Source organism: Terrapene carolina, unplaced genomic scaffold, assembly GCF_002925995.2.
Source record: "Terrapene carolina triunguis isolate 2854851 unplaced genomic scaffold, T_m_triunguis-2.0 Scaffold112, whole genome shotgun sequence".
NCBI classification, from domain to species: domain Eukaryota; kingdom Metazoa; phylum Chordata; order Testudines; family Emydidae; genus Terrapene; species Terrapene triunguis.
The window spans coordinates 14,799,541-14,806,598 of NW_020664463.1; positions in this window are offsets into that span (position 1 = coordinate 14,799,541).

Consider the following 7,058-nt stretch of genomic DNA (forward strand, 5'->3'; position numbering starts at 1 on the left):
TGAAACGTTAAGCGCCTAGGGCAAAGTAATCATGCAAAACCCATTGTTAATATTGTTCATATTCCTGTTCTGTTAAAAATAAATGTTTACATGTTTAAAACACTTACTGGCTGATCCTTCCCCTGATTCTGTGTCCGGGTTAACGCCTGGGGACGGTTGGTAGGGGATCTCTGTAAGGGTGATGAAGAGATCCTGGCTGTCGGGGAAATCAGCGTTGTAAGCGCTGTCGACTGCCTCGTCCTCCTCATCTCCTTCCTCATCTTCCCCGTCCGCTAACATGTCCGAGGAAGCGGCCGTCGACAATATCCCATCCTCAGAGTCCACGGTCAGTGGTGGGGTAGTGGTGGCGGCCGCACCTAGGATGGAATGCAGTGCCTCGTAGAAACGGGATGTCTGGGGCTGGGATCCGGAGCGTCCGTTTGCCTCTTTGGTCTTCTGGTAGCCTTGTCTCAGCTCCTTGATTTTCACGCGGCACTGCGTTGCATCCCGACTGTATCCTCTCTCTGCCATGGCTTTAGAGATCTTCTCGTAGATCTTTGCATTCCGTCTTTTCGATCGCAGCTCGGAAAGCACTGACTCATCGCCCCACACAGCGATCAGATCCAAGACTTCCCGATCAGTCCATGCTGGGGCCCTCTTTCTATTCTGAGATTGCATGGCCATCTCTGCTGGAGAGCTCTGCATCGTTGCCAGTCCTGCTGAGCTCGCCACGATGTCCAAACAGGAAATGAGATTCAAACTGCCCAGAGAGGAAAAGGAATTCAAATTTTCCCGGGGCTTTTCCTGTGTGGCTGGTCAGAGCATCCGAGCTCGGACTGCTGTCCAGAGTGTCAACAGAGTGCTGTACTGTGGGATAGCTCCCGGAGCTATTAGCGTCGATTTCCATCCACTCCTAGCCTAATTTGACATGGCCATGTCAAATTTAGCGCTACTCCCCTCGTTGGGGAGGAGTACAGAAGTCGAATTTAAGAGACATCTATGTCGAACTAAATAGGTTCGTGGTGTGGACGGGTGCAGAGTTAATTCGATGTAACAGCACTAAATTCGACATAAACTCCTAGTGTAGACCAGGCCTTAGATTATCCACAAATACAAAGTTTGTTTTTAAAAGTCATATGATACGTATAGTACATAATCAGCACTAACCTAAATTTAGGTGAATACATTTAAGAATTCAGTTTAGAGATTAGCATCCAAGTATTCGGGTACCTCACTCATGAGAAGTTGTACAGAGAGTTGGTTGTGGAAAGCAAAATATATCAAGGAGTGGAGATTGTCCCTCAGTAATTGAGAATTAGGGTAGGTTGTCCATTTAGAAAATACAATCTATCAGGGAAGTATTTCAGTTACTTTCCTTACTGTGCTTCTCATCGGCACTCCAGCTCATCCCTCTTGGTATCGCTGATGTCCAGTGATGTATTCTGTGTAGAGGTCCCGCGACCATCTAATGGCATCCGACACCATGAGTTGCTGCATCAATATTAAAGCCTAATAAAGTCCAAAGAGGTGTTTGACTGAAAATTCAGAAATCAGGAAGATATTTTTAGGAATTTCATATGTATTAATTTCATAACAATTGGCCCATAGTTGAAAAGTGCAAGGGGCACATAGTAGTAAAAACATGTAACCCCTTTGGAGGGGGTTGTGACAGGTTGGGTCACAGAAACTCCCTCAAGACTGTCATTAGATGTGCTGGGATACCACTGAGAACAAACCCCCCTGTCAGAGAAGGCATCACTCCACTCCCGTCTTGCTGAGTTAGACACTTCAGACAGTTACAGCACAGACCAAGGGGTTTGGCCACGCCCCCCTGCAGTTCACTGAAACTGAGATCCACGCAGCTCAGGGGCTTCCTAGTTAACAGAGACTTTCCCAGCTCCCAGTATTCAGTCTTTCTGGGAGCCTAAACCCCAAATAAATCAGTTTTAGTCTGTATAAAGCTTATATAGGGTAAACTCATAAATTGTCCACCCTCTATAACACTGATAGAGAGATATGCACAGCTGTTTGCTCCCCTAGGTATTAATTGCTTACTCTGGGTTAATTAATAAGCAAAAGTGATTTTATTAAGTATAAAAAGTAGGATTTAAGTGGTTCCAAGTAATAACAGACAGAACAAAGTAAGATACCAAGCAAAATAAAACAAAACACGCAAGTCTAAGCCTAATACAGTAGGAAACTGAATACAGGTAACTCTCGCCCTCAAAGATGTCCCAATAAACTTCTTTCACAGACTAGACTTCTTCCTAGTCTGTGCCCAATCCTTTTTCAGACCAACGTTGTGGTTTATGGCCTGGGTCCAGCAATCACTCACACCCCCGTAGTTACAGTCCTTTGTCCTAGTTTCCTTCAGGCATCTCTTTGGGGTGGAAAGGCCATCTCTTGAGCCAGATGAAGACAAAATGGAGAGGCTTCCAGGGCCTTTTATCTTCTCAGCGGAAACCCCTTTGTTGTTCTGTGCAATATTACTGCAACAAGATGGAGTTTGTAGCCACCTAGGCAAGTCACATGTCCATGAATGATTCAGCTTTTTACAGGTAGAGCAGCCATTGCTCACATGCTACCTTGAACGTTCCCAGGAAGGTTCCTCATATGTGGATTGGAGTCTCCTCAGGTCCATTGTCAGTTAAGTGTTTCTTGATTGGGCACTTAATCTGAAGAGTCCCTTCACAATAAGCTGGCCAAATGCTTCACTGGTACTACTTAGAATCAAACACATTGAGATACAAGTACATAGCCAATATTCATAACTTTAAATATAAAAATGGTACATATATACAAATAGGATGAATATATTCAGTAGATCATAACCTTTGCAAAGATATGGTACATGGCATATCTAGCATAAAACATATTCCAGTTATATCATATTTACACTCATAAGCATATTTCTATGAAGCATAATGGAGTGCAGCGCCACAGGGGTGATCTGAAATACTACACCAAACCTTCAAGGGACTCACCCCAGAACTACAGCAGTAATGGTGGCAGAGGCCAAGGACTCTGTTTCCCAATTTGCCTCGGTCCAGGCCAGAGATAGAACTGGCAGCTACTGGGAACAATCATGAGCCGGGACTCAGAATAAAGGGTCTGACTTTACTTTCAGTGTGCTGTGTTTGGAGTGTAGCAGGGAAAGGAGCTATTCAGCTGGGGAGGACCCTTCTACCCTCCACATTCCTACCCAAGGGGAGACTTTGAGCTCTTATAGGATTTCTGGGACATTGAACAGGGTCATTGCAGCAGAGACCAGAAACCCATGAGACTAAGGAGAAAGTCACAGTGAGGCTACCAAGAGCTAGTCTAATTCATTTGAATCCAAAGAGTCACAAGGATGATCTGACCAATCTTGGTATGGATACGCTGTAAGAACACCCTTGTTTATTTAGTGATATTGTGTTTTAAGCTGGCTCCTGATTTCAGTGTTTCTCCACCCATCACGGACTGTGTCTAAACTCATCATATGCGTAGATAAGTGCTGGGAGGGAGCAGTGTGGCTGTAAATGTTGGGGGTGGGTTAGAGTTTATGTATTGTTAATTTTGCCTTTTATTATCCTAATCTTTTTTCCCATTGTTCCCTATCCTGAGTTTCCCATACATAATAAAGCCCCTGTTACTGTTTTATCACTCTAGGAATTGTGGTAGGTGTTTAATTTTATTTTTTGTGCTCTGACTGACACTCCTATGTATGAGATTGGATGATGAATATTTTCCTAAGGTTCAGGCCCTCTGTGTTCACTGAACTAGGGGGCGTTTCCTTGGGTGGAGGCACTGGATGCCCTTATAGCCAAACCCAGGACCCATATCCCTGAGGAGAAAAGGGAGAGGCTGCAGCCATGCCTCAGGATGGGGTTACAAAATGGAGGCACTGCTGGGATTCTAACTACAACAGGATTTTGATTGATAAGAAGAGTAGGACTTGTCTATATGTACAGCGCTGTACCACTTAATGAAGATACTACCTATGCTGATGGGAGAGCTTCTTCTGTTGGCGTAGATAAGGTGGTATTTTGTATCAGGTGATCTTATCACCTGACGTAGGGCTTGTCTATACTGGCAATTTACAGCTCTGCAACTTTCTCGCTCGGGGTGTGAAAAAAAAAAAACCCTGAGTACAGCAAGTTTCAGCACTGTAAAGTGCCAGTGTAGACAGTGCACCAGCGCTGGCAGCCGCGCTCCCAGCGCTGGGAGCTATTCCTCTTGTGGAGGTGGTTTGCTGTAACTACACATGCCACGTTAAAACTGCCGCGGCAGTGCTTTAATGTTGCAAGTGAAGACGTGCCCTTAGTAGTATCACAGCTACGACCCAGGACGCCTCTAAGGAAGGAGAGAGATTAGTATCTTCACAGTGTTATTGTTTCTTCTTAAATGGCTCATTCAGGATGATTGCTTACTGTCTGATGGGCGTTTTCCCAAGTACACACACAGTTGTAATTGTTACATAGTCAATATTCCTAACTTCAAATACAGAAATGATACATGCATACAGATTGGATAATCACATTCAGTAAATCATAACCTTTCCAATGATAACTTACATGAGCCATCTTGCATAAAGTATATCTTAGTTATGCCATATTCATATCATAACCATATTTCTATGAAGAATATGGGGTGTAACGCCACAGACGTGTTAACATCAGCTAAGTTTGATGCTACAGGGCACGGATGGTTTTCAGCCTTGTCTGCTTAGGACTTCAGTCTTCAGTACTGACCCAATTTGAACAACACTGTTGTGGATGCTCTGGCTCAGAACAGGACACACTAGATTCCTGCCCCTGGGGTAAAGGCTGTGTGACTAGCTGGGAGCCTGTCCAGAAGTTATCCCTATCACTTATGCCCATTTCACCCATCTGGTCATGACTTCTTTACTGTAGCTAAGCACGTCCACCCTGAGAAAAGCTCAAAAAACAGACCACAGTTTAAGAGACTTTATTTATGCTCTAGAGAAGGGAAAACCAGAGATGTCAGTAATCTTCTCACCAAGATGCACCCTTTCTTTTAAGATAATGGAGTAGGCTTACCCCCATAAATGGTCTGTTACGTTGCACAAGTCAGTGTTCAACAGCCCTGAAGAAATAACTAGTGCTTCTGGTTAAGTTTAGGAGGATTGTCCTACATTCGCTCCATGAAGAAATGGGACAGCTGGGAGTGGACAAGACACTTGATTTAGTGAAATCCCAGTTCTGTTGGTCATGTATAGCTAATTATGTGGGAAAGCATTGCAAGGCTTGTTTTAGATGTCTACAGAGGATGACATTGCCAAAGAAATCTGCCCCTTTGGTTAACATCACCAGCAGTGAACCCCTAGATCTTTTATACATGGACTGTTTAAGTGTGGAAAGTGATACTAAGAACAAGGAAACATACTTGTGGTAATGGATCATTTCACCTGATACATGCAGGCTTTCACCACCAGGCACCAGAAATCCACTACTATTGCTAAGGTGTGGTGGAAAAGTTGTTTGTACACTATAGATTACCTTGTAGAATCCATTCAGATCAAGGAACAGACTTCAAGAGTAGGTTTATTAAAGAACTATTGCAAATGGCAGCTGTGAGGAAATCCAGAACCACGCCATATCATCACCAAGGAGACCCTCAACTGGAGAGATTTAACAGAACACCATTAAACATGTTTGGGCACATTAAGACCTAATCAAAAACCCAAATGGAGTCAGCAAATCAGCTTTCTGGTGCATGCCTATAACTGTACAAAAAATGAGTCTACAGGATATTGTCTGTTACTTAATATTTGGAAGAGAAGCCAGACTTCTGGTTGATTTGTGCTTCAAGGTGTCAGCTGATGGAGTTTACTTTTAGACATGTCTTCAGTATGTCAATTGAATAAGAGCCGTTGAAGGAGGCCTATAAAACAGCGACAGATGCTATAAGAAAATGCAGAGAATCTAACAAGGCCTGCTATGATTCCCAAATAAGAGATCATGCCCTGCAACCAGGGAATCGGATCTTAATAAGGAATTTTGGACTCCCAGGAAAACATAAAATTGCAGATTGATGGAAGGCTGACACCTCTTTCATTGTACAAAAGTTACTGGACCTACCTGTTTATAAAGTTTGCTCTGAGGATGGGAGAGAATCTATCAAGACTGCACAGGAACCATCTGCTACCTGTTAGACAACTTACCCCAAGCAGTAACCCTGTACCAAAAACATCTGTCAAAAGAATTCCTGTCATTAGGAGAAGAAATAAAGACAAGAGAGTGTTACTGTATCATCTCCTGATATAGTGTATTCAGCTACAGCTGAAGAATCAGTTGTTTCATATACTGATAGTGGGTATCGTTTCCTGTGTGGGGAAATGGTTTATGAGCATATCAGCCTGATGATGTTCGTAAGGGCCAAGTTTTATGATGAAACTAAAGTCCCAGTTTCAACAAAATCTCCATATCTGATCGGTCTAATCCTGCTACCACTATAAATTAGTTAAACCCTTTGGAAGAACCGTTCTTTCCACCACAAAATCCAGAAGATATGACTATGGTTATAGAGGAAGAGCCCCACTGAGAGAGAAGTTGCAGACCCATACATGGAACCTGAGATGAGGAATGCATGACTTACTGCTGCTGAAAATCCAGCTGTATCCAGACACTCTGGATGAAAGGTGAAACCTACTGTAAAGTTAACCTAGGATTCTGCTAGTGTCTCCTCCAAAGCGCTTCTTCAGATACTTCGTAAGTGGGTATCAGGAGTGTACTGTCCAGTATTGGAAAGACCTCTATGTTGTCCTTGGGTTTTAGTAAGACATTGTGTTTGTCTGTATTGATGTTTTATTATGTATTATTTTAAATGTTTTGAATTAAGTTCTTGATGGGGACCTCAAGGGTACGTCTTCACTACCTGCCGTATCGGCGGGTAGCAATCGATTTATCCGGGATCGATATATCGCGTCTCGTTAAGACGCGATATATCGATCCCCGAATGCGCTCACCGTCGACTCCGGAACTTCACCAGAGCGAGCGGCGGTAGCGTAGTCGACGGGGGAGCTGCGGCCGTCGATCCCGCGCCGTGTGGACCCCAGGTAATTCGATCCAAGATAC